Source organism: Hipposideros armiger, unplaced genomic scaffold, assembly GCF_001890085.2.
Source record: "Hipposideros armiger isolate ML-2016 unplaced genomic scaffold, ASM189008v1 scaffold_59, whole genome shotgun sequence".
In the NCBI taxonomy this organism is placed as follows: domain Eukaryota; kingdom Metazoa; phylum Chordata; class Mammalia; order Chiroptera; family Hipposideridae; genus Hipposideros; species Hipposideros armiger.
The window spans coordinates 2,053,061-2,076,082 of record NW_017731409.1 but is presented as its reverse complement, the minus strand read 5'-3'; the positions used below and the strand labels follow the sequence as shown (position 1 = coordinate 2,076,082).

Genomic DNA, 23,022 nt, shown 5'->3' with positions numbered 1-23,022 from the left:
ATACCAATCATGTAGTAGTATTCCCACCATTAAATACAGTAGATGTTGGGCCGGCCGAGTGGCACGATGGTTAAGAACTGGCTTGGGATGCCAGAGGGCCCCTGGTTCGGATCCCATATATGAGGGTCAGTGACACTGCCCTCCACAGCTAAGATGCTGAACAACGGCTCAACCTGGAGCTGGGCTGCTATGAGTCGCTGGCGATGGCGTAGGCTGCAGCCCCTGTGGCAGTGGGTTGCCATGGGCTACCGTATGTAGCCAGCAACCACCATAAGCGGCCATCCAGAAGCCGGCGACTCATCTGCCTCGCCTGGGAAGAGTGCAGTGATGGTGCCAGCTTGGGCCAGTGAAGCAACGCCCTCTACAACTAGACTGAAAACAAAAGGACAGCAACTTGTCTGTTCCCCTTTCCCCAATTCCCCAGCGCTGTTCCCATTCCCCAATTCCCCAATAAAAAATCTTAAAAAAAAAAAGGTGACTTCTTTGATGGCTTTATAACAATGTGGGAAAATGTCATATGTGTAAGTGAAAACGAAAGAATGCAAATATCTAATTAATATAAAATGACCAATTTAAAAAAATATATAAAATATGCTAATTAGAAGGAAATGTTAGTATTTGGTGATGGCGAGGGCATGCATGACTGTTCTCTTTTTTATCCTTTTCTTCATTTCCAAGTTTCCAGTAATGAGCATATTTTATATTTATTATGAAAACATAATATTTTTGTCATAAAATCAAATTATAATTAATAACTCTAATTTTTTGTTGAATTGAAGGACATTATCAAAATAGATCTTATCTGTTTTAGAAATTAAATATTTTCTTCTAACCACCAACAGAAAATGCAAATTGAATTTGCTTTTTATAGGTCAGTACTGGATTCGTTGGCCCTCCACCCCCTACATTGTACAGGCTATCCTAGATTTCCATGGAAGATTTTAAATTTCTATAAAAGCATCCTACAATAAAAAAAAATTAAAATACTAGAATTACCTATTTAAAAAACTGCTTGGTAGTAAAGTAGCTAGCTATCACTTTAGGAAAATTGAAGATAGATTGTTCCAAAATTGAGGTTGGGTCCTGTGTATCCCACATTCCTGTCTAATCTATGAGTTGTTAAAATGTTATTTGACCATTTTATAGCTCTTCTTACTTTTGTGAAGAAATTTCTCAGACCTTTTCAAATTAACTTCAAATACAAGCAGATAATCTAATTTCACACACTTCCAGAAAAGAGTTTTAACTATTTTCCCTGTCTCTTTTTAGTCAATAACTGGCTAACATTAGTAGACAGTTTAGAAAAGCTAAGCTTCTGTGTAATTTTTTCCTCTAAAGATTAAGATGTGATGAAACAAATCACCTGCGGCATACCTTGTAGAAGGAAAATACTTTTTTGGTGACTTTTAACAGGTACTAATTTAAATGTCAAAGTAAGTTCTATTAAGGTTTTATCTTTATTTCAAGGTTGTAGTGTCTCTTCCCATTTTATTTACTTGGTTTGGATGGGTTTCAACAAGGATTTAGTTTAAAAGTAATTCTCTATTTTTATGGGGGAGAAATTGAAGCATTTTACGATCCCTTGAACTCAGCAATCTCTCCTTTCTAGTACATATTATTATTTCTGTGTTTTTCTCATGTGCTATTATTAACCTTTTGAATTATTCAGCTTTTTATTGGTCTCAATTGTCTCTCTAAAATACCATAAGCTCATTGAGGTGGAGCCTTGTGTGTGCCATGGGGTATAATGGATAGTGAATTTTAAGTAAGCCTGGGTGCAGAGTCTGACTTCACTTACCAGCTATGGGGTCTTGAGTAATTATTCTTCAGGCTTCAGGCCTCTTATCTCTGAAATGAATATAATAATCTGTAGCTTGTGGGGTTACTGAGAGGATTGGAGATAAAATATGTAATGTTCCTGGCATATAGTAAGCATTAAATAAAGTAAGCATTCAATAAATAATTAGTTATTATGTATTCAATAATAATTGAAAGAATGACTGTATATTAGTATGCTTGGGCTGCTATAATAAAAATACCATAGAATGGGTGCTTAAACAACAGAAATTTATTTTCTCATGGTTGTGAAGGCTTGGAAGTTCAAGATCAAGGTTCTGGCCAATTCAGTTCCTTTCCTGGCTTGCATATGGCCACTTTCTCACTGTGTCCTCACAACGATGAGGAGAGAGAGAGAGAAGATGCAGCATGCTTTTTAGTGTTCCTTCTTATATGGGCACTAATTCCATCATGAGGGCCCCACCCTCATAACCTAATCTAAACCTAGTACTTTTCAAAGGTCCCATCTTCAAATACCATCTTGTTGGAGGTTAGGACTTCAACGTATACATTTTGGAGAGACATGATTAAGTCCATAGCAGACAACTTTAGGGAAATTTTGATGACTGAAATAGCCATTAAACACATACAAAAAATTTAATAATAGTCAAAACAGTTTAGAGAAATTTACCACCAAAAAAAACATGGAGCTAATAAAGAGATGGCAACAAAATCTATAAAATACTGACTTGATGGAGAAAAGAATATCAGAAAGTTGGCATTGTTGACAGTGGCAATTTTATAGAGAATTTAAGTGGGAAGAAAATTGAGAATTGATCATCTTTGAATTTGGCCATATTTATTTACCAGTTTCTATTGGTATTCTTTTTATGATCATTGTTGACAAAGGTTTAGGACTGGGTATAAGACATGTTGGAGGGAAAACGATTTAGGAGGTAATTGTATCCTTTATAATACATTGAGTCGACTACATATAACAAAAAAAGATATGTTTATCTTATTGCTTCCTCATCCTAGCATGTAGCCGCATGGTCCAAAATGGCTGCTAGAGCTTCAGCCATCGAGTCAGTATTATAGCTGGCAAGAGGAGAGAAGAACAAGAAGAGTGTGTGCCTTCCCGCTAAGGGCGCTTCCAAGATGTTGCACATAGCACTTCCTCTTTGGGTAAAATTTAGTCACGTGGCCACAGCTAATTCTGAGAGTGACAACCAAGAAATATTGTCTTTTGGTTGGGCATCAATATACCCAGCTAAGAATTGAGGTTGTTATCACTAGGAAGAAGAGGAAAGTGAGCAATGGGGGCAATTCGCTATCTATGCTTCAGCAATCATTTGTATTTTCAAATATTGCAATATTTATTAGGCAATTGATAAGGTGCTGGCTTTTTTTCCATTTTAAAAAAACATTGCAAATTTGAGTTGCTTGAGATCGTTCATGGAATATATTTTAGTTACTAGTGCAGATCTGAAGAAGGTGATAAACATAGCCCCTACACCTAATGTTTGAACTTTCAATGTCTTTTACAAAATCATTTAAAATTATTTTTAGAAATTACACTACAAATGCAGGGTTTTTTTTTAATTAAAAAAATCAAAATATAGAAGACTATAAAGTAGAAAAGGAAAACTATCTGTAATTGTAGTATCTACCTTTAATATTTTTGGTGTGTGCCTGTTCAGACTTTTTCTATGTACAAGTGTAAAAATTCATTGTTTTCGTGTAATGGGTACAGAGCTTCAGTCTGGGAAGATGCAAGTTTGGGGATGGATGGGATGATGGTTGCACAACTGTGTGAATCCCTTTAATGCTAATGAACTGTACACTTGGAAATGGTTAATTTTATGTTATATGTATATTTACCACAATTTAAAAAAAACTTTTATTGTTTAAAAATGAGATCATACGCAACGTCTTAGTTTATAACCTGCTTTTTATACTCAACAATGAAAAGAGAACACCTTTCCACATAAGTAAATATATTTTTGCACTGTGATTTTTGTGGCCAAATATTTATTTTATCCTTTGGATGTACCACCTTTTATTGAGGGCAGTGTTAAAGCAAATAAAAAGGAGTGTTAGCCCTTTCCCTTTTAAGTGGATTCACAGAGACCTTTGTGATGCATGGCAGAGGACTGAGGAAATAACCAGATGGTGGAAACTGAAAACCCCCCTGGGTCCTTAAACTGTGTCTGCCTTGTTCAAATGACTCTCTAAATAAACTGCTTTACTGTTCTGTCAACATGGCAGCTTTGCTTTTTTTTTTTCCCCCCAAGTATAATTTTTTTTTTTATTTGTCTAAAAGGATGTTTATTCCAGACTGGTGGTTCTCTTGGATTTTTTCCCTACTACGTTAATGTCATATTAGAGGAATCAGGGCAAAAGAGAAGCATAGATGGGGAACATCACACCCTGAGAAATGGTTCCTTCACACAAGGATCAGATGCCAGTCACGGCAGGCATGTCTGAAATTTCAGCGTTGGTAAGCCACTCTTAGGAAGGCTTCCTCCCGACTAGAGGCCTGGCTCTCCCCCGAGATGCGTTTCCCCTAGAGCCTTTCCAAGAGGATGCTCTCTTTCCCATGCGTTCACTGTCTCAGGGTCGTCGTCTTCTCAATCCCCCCTACCACTTACAGAACACCCTTTCTTGCCCTTCTGCAAAATACTCTGCTTCTTTGAGTATACTTGTGCTACTTAACTAAACTGGTACTTCTTTTTTGTGCTATTGTTGTCCTCCAGTCCCTGCCCACTTTATTCTCTGTCTTCTTATACATTTGTCCCTCCTTATCCATAGGGGGTACATTCCAAGACCCCCACTGGATGCCTGAAACTGTAGATGGTACTGAACCCGGTACATACTATATTTTTTTTCCTATAGGTACATACCTCCTATGATAAAGTTTAGTTTATAAATTAGGCATGTAAAAGATGAACAAACATAACTAATCATAAAATAGAACTATTATAACAATATACTATAATAAGCATTGTGTGAATGTGGTGTCTCAAAATATCTCCTGGTACTGTACTCACTCTTCTTTTTGTGATGAGGTGAGATGATGCAGTGTCTACGAGACGAGATGAAGGGAGGGGAATGACGTAGGCACTGTGGCATCGTGGTGGGCTACCCTAAGAGTGACTGGAACACAAGCACTGTGATACCACGGCAGTCGATCTGATCATCGAGGTGGCTGTCTAACTAAGGGAAGGGATACGCTGAACAAGGGGTAATTTATGTCCCGGGCAGAACGGAGCAGGACATCTGAGATTTCATCGTGCTTGCTACTCAGAATGGCACACAATTTAAAACTCATGAAATGTTTATTTTTGGATTTTTCCATTTAATATTTTTCGACTGTGGTTGACTGGGGGGTAACTAAAACCACATAAAGTGAAACCACAGATAAGGGGGGCTATTGTACCTCCATTTCTCCCATTATCTTTCTTCCAATACCTTCTAATACCCTTGTCTCTCTCTTTCTCTTTCTTCCCCCTGCCCCAAATCACATCTTTGCAACCCTTTTCTCCCATGCCGCTTTTCTACCCTCTTTTCGCCTCTCTTCTGAAATTCAGATGTTTTCTTCTCTGGCCATAATTTCTTCTTTTTCTAGTTTGTACACCAAATTTTCAGCCTTGTGGGGACTTGCAGTTATATGGGACAAGTTCCTCACTATCCTTTCTCTTCCGTTTAGATTCCATCGACCTAACTCTAACTTCTCTCTTAACTTGCTAAGCTCTTGCACTCCATTATCAGTCACATCTGCCTGGAAAATTCCCAGCTGGGTGAGTTTGAGCTTTTTATGCAGTTACTCCTGAGCTGCTGAGTTCAGGTGGAGAAAAATACAGAGTGAGGCAGATTAATGTCCTTGTAAATACGTGGGTCCCCTTCTTGCCTGCCCTTTCAGGGTTCCCTGGCAATCTTATTTCATTCCCTAAATAACTGTCTTCTGCATGCCACCTGGGACTTCTTCCAGTCTCAGCTGTGTCCACTGCCTCACACAAATCTCCCCTCAGCACCTCATGTAAAGCAGTTCTCCAGAAACACTCTCAGACTCATTACCCTGCTTAGTTTCCTCTACGACATGCCACAATGCAAAATTATCTGATTTGTTTACTTATGTATTTTATGTGTTCTTCTACAAAAGTTAAAGATCATATGAATAGGAAACTTATCTTTCTTTGTTTATTACTGTAATCCCAAGGGCCTAGACGAGGACCCAGTACCTAGTGGGCACTCAAAAAATTTTGTCCAGCAAATGAATCATTGCAGTTATTTTCTATTCGCCTCAAACATCTTACTCATTAATTCTGTCTTGATGCTCAGCAAGTGACTAGTTTCAGATCAATAGGAAAGACACAAATCCTCAGATAGAAATATCCTTCTTCATCTGCCATCAAAAGTATACATCTTCTCATGGGGTTATTTTTTCTCTGTCCCTTCTGCTATGAAAAAAAAGGTTTTCCTTCATTTTTTAAAGTGGGGGTCCCATCCTCTTCCACCTTAGAAGGGTCTTGATTTTTCTCTAATACTGTCTCTCTCCCAAATCCTGTATGTAGTCTAGTGATCATGAAAACTGGCCTCTGAAATTAGACGTCCTTGGATGCAAATTTGAGGTCCGTGGCTATGAAATCTTACATGTTACATAATATCTCTCAGCCTCAGTTTCCTTGTGGGTTCGTTAGGGATCATACCAGTGTCATTGGGTTGTTGTAAAGATTAAGAGATAATATCTTTAAAGCGCTGAGCCCTGTGGCTAGTATAAAGCAAGCACTCAGGAAGAAAGGTCCTTGTATTATTATTTGTACTGGCTCCTAAGCTTATTAAAGGTTGTCTTCAAAAATTGTTCTACTACAACTACATAATAAGCACTCAGTCTCTCTCTTCCCCATCACACCTATTCTCCACTTTTTAGTTCCTAACTCGTTTTGGAACCCACTTCAGTTTGGCTTCCTAAACATTTCAAGTTTTATTCTCAACCCTGATCTCATCACTTTCCCACCCCTCCCTGTCCACGGTTGTTCTTCCTCCAGGGTGACTTCATCTCCCAGTGGTTCAAGTCGGAAACCCGGAGGATACCTCTGTCTCCTTCTTCTCCTTCCCTCCCTACATTCCATTACCAAGCAGAATTCTGATCATTTTGCCTCCTAAATGTTTCTTAAATTTTTCCACATCTCTTTTATTTTGGATGCCACCATTCCAGTCCAGGGAGCTATCACTTCTCGCAGGATTGTGACAGTAGCCTTTGACCATTCACTCCTGTACCACACTATTCCATATTCCATGCTGCAGATAGAGTCATCTTTTAAAAAATGCAGAGCTGATAATGTTACTCCCCTTTCTAAATATTCCAGTGACTTCTTCTTGTCCTTAGGACAGAGCTCTTCTTGATCAGGCCCTACTTACCTCTTCAGCTTTTCCTTGTACCACTGTTCCCCTTGCCCAAGCCCTAGCCCTACGAGGTTAATTTATTTGCATTTTGTTCAGCTGTCTCTTAACTCTGAGCCATTGCACACACTGTTCCTCTGCCTCTTTCATCATCTCTCTTTGTCTAATTCCTGCTTAGCCTTCTGGTCTCAACCTAAACTTGACTTCCTAAACAAGGCCTTCCCACAGGCTTGGTGTCCCTGTGGTCTGTTCCATATTACCTGTCATCACAGTGTTTGTTCCATGTTCTATAGTTCCCTGTCTCTTCTCAAGATCCCTGAAGACAGGAGCGATGTTCTTTTTGTTTGTCAGTGTATTCCCTCGTACAGTGCCTGGCCGACAGTAGACAGGAAAATAATTATTCATAAATAATTCAGTGAGGAGAAAAACCACCCTACATCACAACATTTGTTAGGGTTTAGAGCTACATATGGTATTCCTGTATTTAGCTTTAAATATTTCTTTACACATAAATGTGGACAATAATAAGACTGCTTCAACATATGCTTTTGTTTTTCTTTCCTCACACATTCCCTTATTTTAAACTCTTTTAAAGTTTGTTTTTATTCTGTACTACAAACACCATTTTCCCCCCATGTGGATGCTTCTGAATGTAAAATGCTACTTAACATCAGCACTCCTTCTAACTTTTGTTCAGTCTTCCAGTTTCATTTGAAAGGCATTTCCATTGATAATTTTGTGAAGTTTTTCAACTAGGAGTTGAGTTTAGATTATGCAGCCTTCAATTTGGTGCATCCTAAGAGATAAGGAAACCTACTGAGTTGTCTTGTTCCCCTACGCCCAATAGAAAGCACTGGGAGGGCAGAGGGCTGTGGCGTAGCCTTTTCTGGCCCCTTCGTAGCCAGTATCACAGGCTGCTGCACACATGGAGACTGCTCAGAGGGAACGTGTTGATGGGTTAATGAGCTTCTCCTTCCCAGTCACCACTGGGCTGAAGGAGGCAATGGAACTGAGTCACCCCTGACAGGGAAAAACAAATGCTCTGGAAAGACCTGAGTGAATATAACCTGCTAGCTATTAATAAGCATTTTCTTCAAATTTATTTAGGAAAGCTGTCTTATGGAAGGTAGTTGATACCTAATGGGTTTGATTGTGTTATTCCTAAGTGACAAAGATGTGTTTTTTTAAATATGAGATACAAACAAATTACTATACATTAGTTTTCCTTGCCTACTAATATGACCACTGACTATTTGATAATGTAATTTGGGGGAGCTTTTGTTCATTTTGTAATGCATCTTGGATCAAAAACATAATTGGAAAGATTTTTACAGGGAAATAGTCCTAATCTTGCAATTACTGGGCCTTTCATACTACTGGAAGATAGGATTTGTCAGAACTCTTTCCTGATCCAGCACTGATTAGACTTTTGTTTTTAAATCAGTAAGGATTATTTGCCTTCAAGTTAAGTCTATATCAAAAATGTTAGGAAGATAGGTTATTTATATAACCCCATTTGATACAAAATTATCATCAACTAGAGTTAAATAATGGTTGTCCTTTGTGCAGTTTTAGGCCGACCCAGATACCACTCTTAGCAAAAAGGTAAATCTCTTGTTGTAAAGTCCCCCATGGAAGGTTATGCTAGATAGTTATGAAAAAGTCCTTTAGGGAGAGAGAATAAGCCATTCCATTTTTCCCCCCCGAATTCTTCTCTGGCAGTTGTCTATACCTAGAGAATCTGCAGGGCTCATCTGAAGAGCTAGGGATTCCTAATGTTGCAAATTAGGCAACTTGACCAGCATGCACCTTGGATTTCAAGCAGAAGCAATAAGAGGATATGACTGAAAGGAATTAACTTTGGGTCTCCAAAGCTAAATATTTTTTAAATTCGTGATGGGGATAGGTCTGCTTCCTGGTTGCAATGTGATCTCTGATTCTTTTGGATTCTGATAATTTAATTTACTCAGTGCTTTTCCTGTACATAAGTTAAACTGTGGAGAATTTATATTCATGGATTTTATTATTTTATCTCTTATTTCTGGAGTCTGCCCCCCCCCCCACACACACACCACCTTTTTCTTTATCTTTTAAAAAATAACTTAAGGTGTTTGTTAGGGAAGTTGGCAGAATGTCAGTTTTAAAGTATTAAAAAATGAGCTGTTTTTGTTGTTCGGACATGCTCAGATACCCTGAAAACATCAGCTAACATAAGAAAAATTAATTCAGGTCTTTAAAAAGTGAAGAATTATTTTCTCACAAGTTAACAGATTCTGAGTCATATTCTTGGGTGGGATATGAAAATAAGAAAATATATTAATGAATCTCCCCTTTTTTGAGTATTTATATGCAAGGAAAGCTTACCTCCTTACTGTTTTACAACTCAACTCCAACACTCCAGGGAGGCGTATTACAGCTGCCATTTATACAGTCAAGCTAACTCTATTTATATGGGAAAATATATATCCAGGGTTAGACAGGGAACGGCAATCAGAACAGCTTCCCCATCTCACCACTTCCTTTTGCTTGACTGTGGTAGGAAGGACTGGGGCAGCAGACGCTGCCACTGATATTCTGGACACTGAGAGGGCATGCCTTCCTCTGTACAGAGGAAGTACAGAAAATACTGCACCCTGGTCAGAGGCCCAGGGCATGGTGGAAAAAACACAGACATGGGAAGCAAGATAGACTTCAGCTCAAATCCCTATTCTGCAATTTACTTGGTATTTAGTCTTAAGCAAACTGCCTTTTTTGATGCTTAGAGAGATTAATGAGTTTGAAAATGAGAGTGAGAAGAAGTATGACATTTTTTGTTTATTTAGCGAGAGCTGTACCTCGGTTTCAGAGCATTTAAAGGTAGTAACAATCTTCAAAGGTTTATTATTATTGTTGTTCTATTATTGACCTTCATACCAATTTATTAATGACATACACTAAGATGTATAAGAAAACATAATACCACATCCAATTAGGTATCCTTGTAGCACAAACAAAGAAAATATCAGAATTAGTTAAAGCTAGAAGAAATCAAAAGTAATTTACCACTCTTTCTTAGAAGATGATAATGATTAAAGATTGGTTAGATGGTAGATTTTAAACCCTAAGAATTAAGATTATGGTCAGTGGCACAAACAGATTATGTCAAGATGTGGACTAAGATTGTTTATATACTCAGCTATTCTCTCATTTTTAATTTTGTGCAATTTCATGCCACATTATAAATTTCTAAATGCTGCTCTGTTGTTACAGTATCTGGCATTTGAAGTGTGTGGCTACTGTGAATCAAACTTCCAGGGGAAAAAAGAAACTGTTGCTATCATTATATGTACAATAGTTAAAAAATATAAATTATATGAATTACAGACATAAGAGGCTTTAGAGAGAAGATTCAATTGAAACCATTGTGCCCAGTATCTTAATACCTTAAATGCAAATAATGGCATAGATCCAGAAATTAAGGCCAATTAAGTACAACTGTTTCATCTTGCAAAATCCTTTTTCCACCAAGAAATCTTGGCAGCCATATTGATGACTTCTCATGAGAGAGGCAGATGGGACTATAAAGAGGCCTGAAATCTACTTTATAAACTAACTTTCTAATTCCTTTTCTTTTCTTTTTCTTTTCTTTTTTTTTTTTATGTCAAGAGGAGCCAGACCTAGAAATCAAGCATCCTGGGTTTTCCTCTGGTTTTCCATTCATGAGCCTAGTTACTCTTAACTGTCTTTTACCTGCTCAGATGTTATAATTTGTAGTGATGGCATAAGTGGATATAAAAGAAGTGAAAATTGGACATGATCTCGATGGCAGTTTATGGGCTTAGGTTCAAAGACCACTTTTACCTGGAAAATAAATAAGAAGAGTTAACAGGCATTTTCCAGTGATCAGTAGTTTATCTGTTCCTCGTGCTCCACCTTGGCTTAACGCTGGTCTCTCAGGAACCCCTCAAACTTCTCCTGCCTGTGTCAGAATTCATTTTCTTTTTTACTTGAAGAGATCAAAGCTTTTATGGGCGTTATTTATTGTAGCCTCACAATATTCTAGGGAGCTAAGTAGAGGTTCTGTGGCTCCATCTTTATTTTTAAAGCCAAGTGAAGAACAAATAAGTCTCTTCCCTAAGGTTACAAAATGAGGCCTCGGTGGAGGCAGAAATAGAGTCCTTAGTCAGAAACATCACCTAATTCTGGCCCTTACGTCTAAGATGCAGCAGATTGTTTGGCCTTTCTCTAAACAGGCCTTTGACGCTTAGAGTGTGTGGAAAGTATGTGCTTCCGTCAAAGAGTTTTGCTTGTTTAATAATTCTTTGCCTGTTAAAGTAATGACTAGAGGACTGAAGAAAATAGAAAGAACATCCAAGCCTTATTTCAGCCCCTGCATTTAGTCCATGTGAGCTTTGGACAGAAAGAGCTTTTATTTCCCTGGGATTACTTTTCTGTCTTTCTACTTAGAATTTTTCTTCACAGCACTACTAATATTGATAAATTTGGGGGAAATTATTATTATTACTTTATTAAAACTTTATATGTAAAAATTAGACTTTTGAAATAATGTACATTCCAATACTAGAGCACATTGAAAGAGGATTTGGGGAGATAACTGCAAAATTCTGCATTTTAAAATGTAGGTTTAGTGCCTTTTTTTCTTTTCACCTAAAAGTCATTGCAAAAATGTATTCTATTTTAAAATTGCCTCAAATCAGTAATGTATACTGCTGTATATTAAAGTTTTGAATAAAACTTTATTCAATTGTTTGCTTTATAATAAATATTCTGTGAAAATAATTTTTAATTATATTTTCATTTGAATATCACTCAGTGGTTAATTTATAATTTTAATTGTTCTACTTCTTTTCTTTTCTTTTTTTTTAGAGACTCCGTAAAGCTTTTTTGGAATTTTTAACTCAATACAGGAATTGTTTTTCTTCTTTCCTTTTCTTTAAAGGCTGCTTCTCAAATGAACCTGCATGCCCAAACCTGTGCTATAATTCAGAAGCAACAGCAGCATCTTTTCCATACAATCCTTTTGTAAATCCAGGTTGGCTCCACTGTCCTCCGGATCTCTTAAACATTGCAATTTTTGTAAACTCTTCCATGTGCCTCTAGCATCTCTGATTTGTGAACGAATCTCACTATATTTATCCCTATTGTGTATGTCCGCATGTTTGTTTTGCAGTGTAATAACACTTGACGGTTATAAATTTTTCCATATGCTCCATCTTGTAGAGATAAACAGTGTGTGTGCTATACATTTTCCTCAGCTTTGAAGACTTACTTTTGAAATAAACAATTCCACAGGACGTTGTAGTCGGTTTTGGAAAGTCATTCACACAAGCATATTCGCCATGAAAGAGAAGGGAGTTGAAATTTCACACTGTTAATATTAACTGGTTAATTGAACTTTTTCAAGGGATTGAGAGCAACTTAACTGCCTTTGGTTTTTCAAAGATTTACCAGGGCAATGCAGACTTGTTTTTGAAAGTCTTTAAAAGTGCAGCTTAATACCAGAAATGATCATTTTCTGGAATAAATTCTTTCATTCTCAGTGGTTTACTTTGGCTAGAGGGATTTGTGAAATAGCTTTGAATTTCCTTATAATTTCTCCTTTTACATTATACAAATTAAAAAGTTGGTATTGACATGTAATTATGGCATCTGAAGCATTTATATTGTGGTGGTTGTCTGTAGAATCTTTACAATTCATTTATAAGCAGCTATTTCTTTTATTTTTGGTTCCCTTAGGAAATCAAGTCTTTCTGACCACTTTCATTTGTGAAAATTGATGCAAATCTTTATTCTTAGCTTGATGTCCTTTTTTACCCAAATATCTATTGCCTGCATTTCTTTCCCCTAAGATGCAAAGCTGCTTTTATTAGTTGATTTCCTAAAGGCTTTGGTGCACAGACGTTTCTTAAGTTTTCTATTGTTAACTACAAACTTGTCTGCATAAAAACATACATATCACAGTATCTGAGGGTTTTTTGTTGTTATTGTCTCTTTAGCACACAAAATTTATTTACATTTCTCCAAAGATTTTTAACTTAGAAAACGCAAAAGTGATACGTAAATCTTTTGGTAGTAGTGACAATATGTGGGATGTGGTGTGTACAGGCCAGAGGTGTGCTGGAGCCAGCCCACACCGGTTCCTGAGAACCAGCTATTCAATTTTTAGAAGTTTTGTGAGCTGGTTATCACTAAAAATTCAGCTCTATAAACATACAATGAAAGAAAAAAAATAAAATAAATACTCAAAACTCATCACTTCATAGTTACCCTTTTACTACATTTTACTATGATCTATGTCTTGAAGTTATTTGTGTCCATTGTATCTGTAGTGGAAATACTATATAATGGTATGTGTTCTGTGTTCACTCATGTCATGTTGGTAACTTGAAATCAGCCCTAGTAGAAGTATTAACACCATGGAAATGGGCAAATGCAGCAAATCAGGACTTGACTTCCTGTTTTGTTAATTGTCTAGACTTAAGAAAGTGATGGAGAAAATGTTAATAATGCAGATTAAACTTAAAAGTGTGTCATGTTTATAGCCATTATATTATGAATAGCACGCGCGCGCGCGCACACACACACACACACACACACACACACACACACACACAAAACCTTGAGAACATATTTTTCCAATATTTGAAACTATTATCCGATTCAGCAAGAAGTGGTTTACATCATGGACAGATGAATGAGTGAAGTTCTAACATATATCTGTGTTCACTTTCTTTTGACTCATTAGCTTGAACAAAACTATCAACTAACTACCGCGAAGTCTAAGACAGATATATTGCTCCAAGTATGCCAGACATCAGATGCTAAATACATCAGGAAGCCTTTTTCAGTTCTCTTGAAAACCATGCTACTCACACGCATGCTGCCCCTTTTCCAACTCATACATGACTTTGAACTTCCTCTCTTAGCTCTAACGGTTGTTGTGAAAGAGTATGACAAATTCGTTTGTAAAGCATTCAGTCATCCATATCCAACCCTTTGACCACAAATTACCTTAGGATGGTGTTACAAAACGTTAGTGGGAAAAGAGAAACATCATAATACTGGATTTATGAAATCATAGCTTTTTTTTCCCTTGGAGGCATAATTCTATTAGCTGACTGTTGGGAGGTAATTTAGATTGGTTAATTTATGTATTAAAGGGGGAAATGGCTTTATTCCATGGAATGTGTTTTCCTTAGCCTTTGGATAGTTTGGTGATCTATGATAGCATAGTCATGCAATATGCACTAGGAGGTGTGGTAAGAATATCATTTGGTTACAGTGTGGATTCTAAGCCTTGAGTGACCAGAGGTTTTGAAATACATTCAGAACTCTATCATACAACTGTTTCGTCCTTTTTTTTTTTTTTTAACAGATCAAGCGTTTAATTAGGTTCTTTGTAATAAATTTAGAACACCAGTTTGTGAGGATAAACCGCATTTGTGAGAGCAAACACAGCAGAGGTAGCCCTGGAGCTGAGGAACAACTTTGATTTTCGGGAGAATTTGCGAGTCCACGGCTCTTTGATCAATTTTGCACTGCTCTGTAATCTCATATTTCTCTTTCTCCCCCCCCCCCGCCGCCATGACCCCACCCTGTGGTCTGGGCTTATGCAGCTTCTTCTTCTTGAAGTAAGCATTGTGAGATGTTTGGGGGTTTTCACACCACTGATATCTATTTGGATGGAGGTGGCGATGACAAATTTCTGGTGTGTTCTACGCAGAGGAACTGGATTGAGGGACAAGTAGCAAGCCACTGTTGAGCTGTGTCAGGAAAGCCACCCTCTCGCCTCTATGGCATCCGGTGAGGGTGATCAGAGTGGTCCCGGGAGTGACGCTGGCCCCAAGTTTTCTCTCGTGCTGACTGAAGGGTTTCTGGCCGTGGCTCAACAGCTTTGGGGGCACATCTTCAGTAGGATAGTGTCTAGGCATTTTGTGAAGTTTAACCACTGAGGTGCCACCATTCTTGTTGCCATCAACTGGTTTTGTGACAGTAGCAAGAACCTTCTCCTCCTTTTTCTTTTCAACCCTGGATGTAGCTGCTGAATGCTTCCTCTTGTACATGGCCTTTTGGAAATACCTGGCGATCCCTCTGACCAGGACAGCGTTTCACCTGCAGTGAGGCTTTCCCTTCTTAGGGTTTGGCCCTGGGGTTCCCCTTCTTAACCTTGCCACCAGCATCAGCCTGCGCGGCTTCCGGTTTCTTCTCCTTAGTGTCCGGCTTCTCAGCTTTTTTCACCCGCCATCTTGCAAAATGGGGACGAGCCCAGAACTGTTTCTTAACGTGGAATAATCTGGTCAAGCCCCTGTCTTCAAGAAGCTTAGTAACCCTGTGTTCATTGATGTTTTCCAAACTTGAGTCAGTTGAGTATCACTCTCATCAGTTTTGTCATATCCATGTACCTCTTGTGCATTTATTTACTTAGTAATTTTTAAAATTTACATTTTCTTTTAACCTTAGCTTTATCTTAAGTGGCAATACCCATGAAATCTTGAGTTTAAGGTAACTTTTTTTTTCTAATACCTATTAAGATGTTGCTTAACAATGATAAGTTTTACGTTTGTCCTTGTACCACCAATGGAATGTGTAGTACATTTTAGGAAATATTGTGTTAGTGATGATAATAAGTAGGCATTAGGCTAAATAGTTTTATTTCTCATGTCAACTTTGAGGTAAACATTACTATCGCCATTTAATAAGTGACGAAACCGAGAAATTGGAGCAGCTACGTAACTTGGCCAGGGTCATGAGGCAAGCCAGAATTACCTGACCAAGAGCCATGCTAACCCACACTACCAGTGTGGTGCGTGGACTGGCAGTGTGAGCATCACCTGGGAGTTTGTTGGAACTGCAAAAGCTCTGGCCTTACTCCAGACCTAATTAATCAGAATGTGCATTTTAACAAGATTCCCAGGTGATGCTCATGCACATTAAAGTTTGAGAAGCCTTGATGTAGACTCCAGAGCTTTCTGCCTCCTATAAGAGAAGGTCGTTGAGTTGGCTGGTCTGCTTGTCTCTCTGCAGTGTTATTTCCTACACGCCTTTCTGCTCTGAGCTACAACTACTTAAGAAACTTGGTGTTGATGGGAAGGTAGGGGATGATATTCTCAATTATTTTGATTATTTTTCTCTCCTAAAGTCATCTTTTGTCCGCTTTCCGCCTTTCCTTAATTGGTGTAGGAAGACTAGGCTGAGAGGTCAACATTCACTCTTTCCTCTCCTGTTTCCTTCCCCAGCATCCACAGGTCAAATTCTTGTTTTTTGGAATGGCCTTGGTGTTTCTTCTCCCGCCTACCCCAAACCTACCTAAACTGTCTAGAGAGCTACAATTAATTTTCAATTATTCTTGGATGGTTTTAATGGTGCATATACCATCCTGACTCTTGACTTCTTTCCTTCTCCCGCCAGCTCTCTGCCACTCAGCTATTTTACCGCGTGCTTCCTTTTTACTAAGGTGTGCCCACCTTGCCATTCAGGAGGCCTCTGTTTGCATTCGACCATGCGTCTCACTCTTGCTGTTAGTCTCACAGTTGTGAGTATAATACAAGCAGCAGCCTCAGGAGACCTCATAAAAACAATTTTCTGGAAATGGTCGAAGTGTTGGGAATGTGATGGTTGGATCTGGGAATATCAGGAATGGCTGTGACTGACGAGGATAGCTGGCTGTAAATTTTGAAGTCTTTCAGTGTATCATTAACATTTCATCAGTGTATTGTCCTTGTGGTTTCTTCGTAGCATTTCCCTGTGAACCCTGTGCCTGGAGAAGGCTGCAGGGCTTCTAGGCACCGCACCCGGTTTGTGCATTTACAAGCCCTCTTCTTGGTATTTATATAGTTGTTTGTTCAATCTCCAAAATGACAAGTTACTTGAGATGAATAGAAGTTGGACCTATTCATGAGACCAGAGCTTGCCTTCTTGCTCATTGGTGGCCAGATACTAGTCCTAATAGCATTTCATTTTCTTAACTTTGAATAGTGTCAAAGGGAAGTTGACACATTTGAATTATAAGAGGTACTGAAAGAAAACTGTATTATTCATTACATTTTGTAAATCGAGAAACAAAGAGAAACGGTTGTTTCTTACCATAGTAATTTCAGACTCTGAAAGATTTGTTTATCAGCCAACTGCAGACACACCTATCCCAACCCAGATTTTTTTAATGGTCTTCAGCTTTACAATCATTTAGAATAAGAGGGTTTTTTTTCTTTCTCCTTTCTACCACATATTTTTGTACACACCCTTCTTCCCTCCCTGTTGCCATACTTTTGTTTCTTTGAGAAAAGGAGAGTCCCTCTTTAGAGTGTAGAATAAACATTTCTTTGTGAAGTGTGACTTATTTATGCTTCAGGGGTTGTCAGTGTATACACAATAGAGAAGGTGATGGAGGCCCCTAGACATGCCAAGTCAGCACTTTGTGCGTGTTAAGGCCAAAGAGCACGTTAAGCAGGCTGAAAAATTTTTAACAAGTCAGAACATTTTACAATTTCCATATTTATCAAACATGTCAGGGGATGGGATCAGAAAGCCTTTCAGGGATTAACTGCCTCTAGGACTTGAACTGTTTTATTAAGATGGAGGAAGCCAAGTTCTCAACACCCCATGATTTGCTCTAATAACCACAAGAGTTAGAACGTAGGTGATCCTTGCTGAATGAAAGGTAATCCTCAGGCTAAACTGCTCCTTGAATGGAAAAAAAAAAAAGAATCTTCTCTCAACAGATGAATTGTGTGTGTGTGAATGTCTCTTACAGAGCTTTGGAGTTTGAGGTTTATTTATCTAGCGCTTCAGTTTTATTAATTCTTTGGTTGGTAGTTCTTGACCTTTGACACTTCAGGGCTTAGATTATGAAGCCCAAATAGAATATGTTCAGAAATACGCAGACATTCTCAAAGGGTGAGGGGCATTGCCTTTTTCTGGGGCTTGGCAGAGCATCCTGGAGTTATTACTTGTTTTCAAATGTTTGGGGTTTGGCAGATACTGAGATGGATTTCGCCAAGCGCTTTCCTTTGAATTTTAGTACAGGAATATCTTGGGTGGAATTTAATTGCTTTATTGATGATTCATTTACATTATATTGATCAGAATGCTGCTTTGGAAAAGATACTTGGTGACTGAAAAATATTAGGAACTTCATAGTTTTTAAGTACAAACTTTCTTAGTTGGGGATAAAAATGGAATTCAAGCCCCACATATTTTCAGTAAGATTTGGAACTTGGAATCTTTAAGTAGTAGTTTCCAAATTTGTCTGTATCACTTTTTCCACAAAAGCAAACCAGACTCGACTTCTCTGGCTTGATCCGCCAATCTTTAGAAAAGTTGTAGAGCTGACCTGCAACCTTGGGCCAACACTTCAATTGAAAATTAATGTTAAAAAAATGTTTTCAACAAGTAAGTAGAGAGAACAACCCTCTTCTGGAGACATGAGCTGGAAGGAAAACAACAACAACCCAAGGAGACTAAGCATAGGGTCGATTTCTGGTTCTGAAGCCAAATTACCAGGGATGACAAAACCCCCGAGAGGACTAAAGTTATATAAGGTGCCGTGAGGTAGCTTTTCCATTACAGTTTGTAGAAAAGGTTGTAAAAGAAGGAAGCATGCTGAGACTTTACAAATGAGGACTGAGCCATAAACTTTTTAAAGAACGGGGAAGGGACATGGCGAAATGTGGCACTGAACTTCTTCTTGCCCATCAGGTCGCAACAAAGCATGAGCATAAAAACAGGTTTCTTTTTGTCTGTTGTCAGCTCTCTATCTTTTGTAACGTGTCCAGAAAAAGCCGCGCCAGCAACTTGAATGACTACTCTCTGTTTCCTAGAGAAAACAGTGTGAATAAGCATCCAGCAGGAGACGGAGGCAACATTTCGAACAAATACACTTGGATGTTTTCATGTTCAAATTATTTTGAAACCAACTGGTAGGAAGTGTTGGGAAATTCTAGTTTTGAATCCTGCAAGCCACTATTAGGAGGACAGAGGGATATAGACCCTTTGATTTGTGTCAGATGGTGGGGTGCACGAGGTTATAAGCATTTCACTGGGCTAGTGCTCGTGGTTTTCTCCTCTCCCTTAATCCATATGTTCTTTAGACTGTTTAAAATGCCAAAGAAACAAGACAATCTGTTTTGAGTCCTTGACTTTGTCCTGGCATTGGCTTCACTGGTGAGGGTATTAGGGGGTCTGTAGAGACCCACACCGGGGTAGGTCTAGAATGTTTCTTTGGGCCAACTTTCCGTGTAGTTCTTTAAGTAATTCTAAGTGTTCCTTACTGTATAAGAAAAAAATTACGTTTTTCTTCTTAAACTTTGGTCCTGTTTACCTTAAAAGAGACAAGTTAGTAAAGATAACGTTTTCTTTCTTTTTTCTCTTTCTCTACCCCCTTTCTTGTCCCTCTCTCCATCTCTTTCTCACTGATTGTAATCTAATTGGTGAGTTTATTAATGACAGGTGGGGACATTGTCACATTTTACTTTTTGCCCAACTGCAGTCTGTTGGAGCAGGCAGGATTTGTGAAGTCGAAAGGAAAGGATGGATCCCATGAGTTTGATGCTATTACTTTTTAGAAAATTGAAATGATTCGTTACATTGTTTAGGGCTTACCTTAGGTTTGGATAATAGAGAGTATAGGTAAACATTTTAAAGGCAACTCTTGTTTTATACTTCTTATCTCCCACAGTGCCTTTTACACAGTAGAGGCTGAATAAAAAAAATGTTACTGGTTTTAATTCAGTTAACTTATGAGTATGAGGGAAGATAATTAGTGCTGTATCTTAATATGCAATCCAAGAGTGGTGAACAATATTTACTGCCTCAAATCCGTTAAACTTACAGGAAACAAAAGCCAATGAAGATCATATAAGTAAAATGTAACTTAATTTAGTTTTTGTAAGTTGTTATTTTTTTAGACAGAAGCATAAAATATTCTGTACATTTGCATTTGAAATGAAAATCAAGTAGCAGATAATTCTCATGAGTAAGTATATGGAACAGTAATGTGAAAATACCTTAGCTCTGTATTTACTGCTGTTTTACAGTAGGTATCAGTGACTAGGGGACAATATGTGATCGGGGAAAAGGGAGCATCTTAGTTAGCTCAGGCTGCTATAACAAAATACCATAGGCTGGGTGGCTTAAACAACAGATACGTATTTCTAATATTTCTGGAGGCTGGAAGTCCAAGATCAAGGTGCCTGCAGATTCATTTCCTGGGGATTGGCCTGTAGGCAGCCGCCTTCTTGCTCTGTACTCACGTCTTTTCCTTGGTGCATGTGTGTGGAGAGAGCAAGATCCCTGTGTTCCTCTTCTTCTAAGGGCACTAACCCTGTCATGAGTGTGCCACTTTCATGACCTAGTCTAAACCTAATTACCTCCGACTGGCCCCACCTTCAAATACCATTACGTTGGAGGTTAGGACCTCAATGTATAAATTTGGGAAGGACACATTCAGTCCGTAACAGACATCAAGATATGCAAGCCCTCATGGATGATGATTTAAACTGCTTAAAAAGAAAAACCTTATAGATTTGTTAGGGCTTTAAATTATTAGGTTTAAAAAATATAAATATTTTAATTCTTTTTTCAAATCTGGAAGCAGAGATTTTCCTCAATTCTTCTCAGTTTTCCTCTCCTTAGATTTAGCAGCAGCACCACAAGGAGCCCTGGCTTTTCCCCATGAAAATTGCAGAATACCATATCTCATTATAGAGTAAAGGTTCTGTGGAATAGCTTGTTCACCTTGTAGCCTTTTGGAACATTGCTTCTTTTTTTTTTTTTTTAAGCTGAGCCATCCTGCCACCTATTGGCAGCTCAGCGGCAGCTCAGCTCGGTCCGGGCATCGAACCTCTGTTGCTCAGAGCTCACACTCTTGAGCGAGCTCTTAACCAACTGAGCCACTCGGCCGGCCTGGAACATTGCTTCTAAAAAACTTTTAAAAACATCTGTAAATTTTGTGATTTTCAGTATAAAATGCGATTGTTGATACTTCTCTACAAATCAGATGAAATAATGCTTCAGTCCAATTTATTTTATTTTATTTTTTTATTGGGGAACAGTGTGTTTTTCCAGGACCCATCAGCTCTAAGTCAAGGAGTTGTTTTAGTCTAGTTGTGGAGGATGCAGCTCAGTGGCCCATGAGGGAATCGAACCTGCAGCCTTGGTCTTATGAGCCTGCGCTCTAACCACCTGAGCTAACTGGCCACTCCTGCTTCAGTCCGATTGAAGCTCATTGGATGAAAGCTCTTCCATTGTAGTATAGTGTTTATAATATGTTTACTTTTTAAAAAGTTTTTTAAAATAGGATAATAGGATTGTGGGGATTTTTTTTTATTCTAACATTGGCTATGTTTCCACCATATTAAGAGGCAATGTCACATCATATACTCACTACAGGATACTTTTATTATAAAATTTCATGTATCTGCATAAATAAGATTTGTACTTAGAAGTAAGCTTTGTTAGAGTCAATTTTTATTTGATTTTTGTACATTACAAACTTTATTCTTTAAGACCAGAAAGCAAAAGAAAGAATAGCAGGGAGACAACTTTCAAAGAAGTACAGGGAATAAGTTGAAGGAAAATAAAATGTCTGAGAAGAGGTTAGTCTTGTCATTAAGGAAGCCAAGGTGAGAAACATTAATAGACAGGAAGACAGAATTCTATGAGTCTCTACTTGCCAGAGGCAGGAAATCCCTTTCTCAGCTCCTCCTCTGTGCAAAATCCTGTTATTATTAGATATTGCCTCATTATGATTATAAAAGAAATGTGTGCCCATTGTGAGAAATTTGAAATGAATGAGGAAAAATAAAGAAACAGCAACCACCTAACACTACTACCCAGAGATAGCAACTCTTAACTTTTTTCATGGTTGTGCAACTTTATTAATATATTTTTAAAATTCATTTTTCATATTTATTGAAATATAGTTGACATATAACACTGTAAGTTTAAGATGTACAGCGTAATTTTTTGATATATGTATATATTGAGAAATGATTACCATAATAAGGTTAATTAACACATCCATCATCTCACGTAGTTCTAATTTTTGTTTTTGTGGTGAGAACTTAGTAACTTTCAAATACACAGTACAGTATTTTCTTAATAAGTTTAAAATATACAATATAGTATTGTTAACTATAGTCACCATGCTATACATTAGATCCCCAGAACTTACCTATCTTAAAACTGGAAATTGGTATGCTTTAATTACCTTCACCCTTCCTCCCCCCACCCCATCCCCAAGCTCCTGGTAACTGTCAGTCAGCTGTTTCAAAAAAAAAACAAATTTGTTTTTTTTAATATTACACGTATAAGTGAGCTTATACTGTATTTATCTTCCTCTGTCTGACTTATTACACTTAACATAATGCCCTTAAGGTCCATCCATGTTGTCACAAATGGTAGGATTTCTTTTTATGGCTAAATAATATTGCCATATATATCTCAATATCATATTTTCTTTATCCATTCATCTGTTGATAGACACTTTATTTCCATGTCTTAGCTATTGTTAATAATGCTGCAAAGCATTATCTCTTCAAGATAGTGATTTCATTCTTTGGATAAATACCCAGAAGCGGAATTGCTGGATTATATGGTAATTCTATTTTGTTTTCTCTGAGGAACCCTCATACTGTTTTCCCTAATGGCTGTACCAATTTACAATTCTGCTAGCACTGCTCATGGGTTTTTTGTTTTCTACATCCTTGCCTGCATTTGTTATCTCGTGTCTTTTAGATAATAGCCATTCCAACAGATATGAGGTGATAGCTCACTGTGGTTTTGATTTGCATTTCCCTGATGATTAGTGATGTTGAGCACCATTTGTATGTCTTCTTTGGAAAATGT

The 23,022-nt window shown here is 37.9% G+C and overlaps 1 protein-coding gene and 1 pseudogene across 2 annotated transcripts in view; one reads left to right on the top strand and one right to left on the bottom strand.

Annotated features, from left to right (window-relative positions):
* Window positions 1-23,022, top strand: part of RAD51B (RAD51 paralog B) — a 579,424-nt gene that overhangs the window by 136,506 nt on the left and 419,896 nt on the right. The gene's annotated exons all lie outside the window — the stretch shown is intronic.
* LOC109382039 (60S ribosomal protein L6 pseudogene) lies at window positions 14,588-20,572 on the bottom strand (annotated as a pseudogene).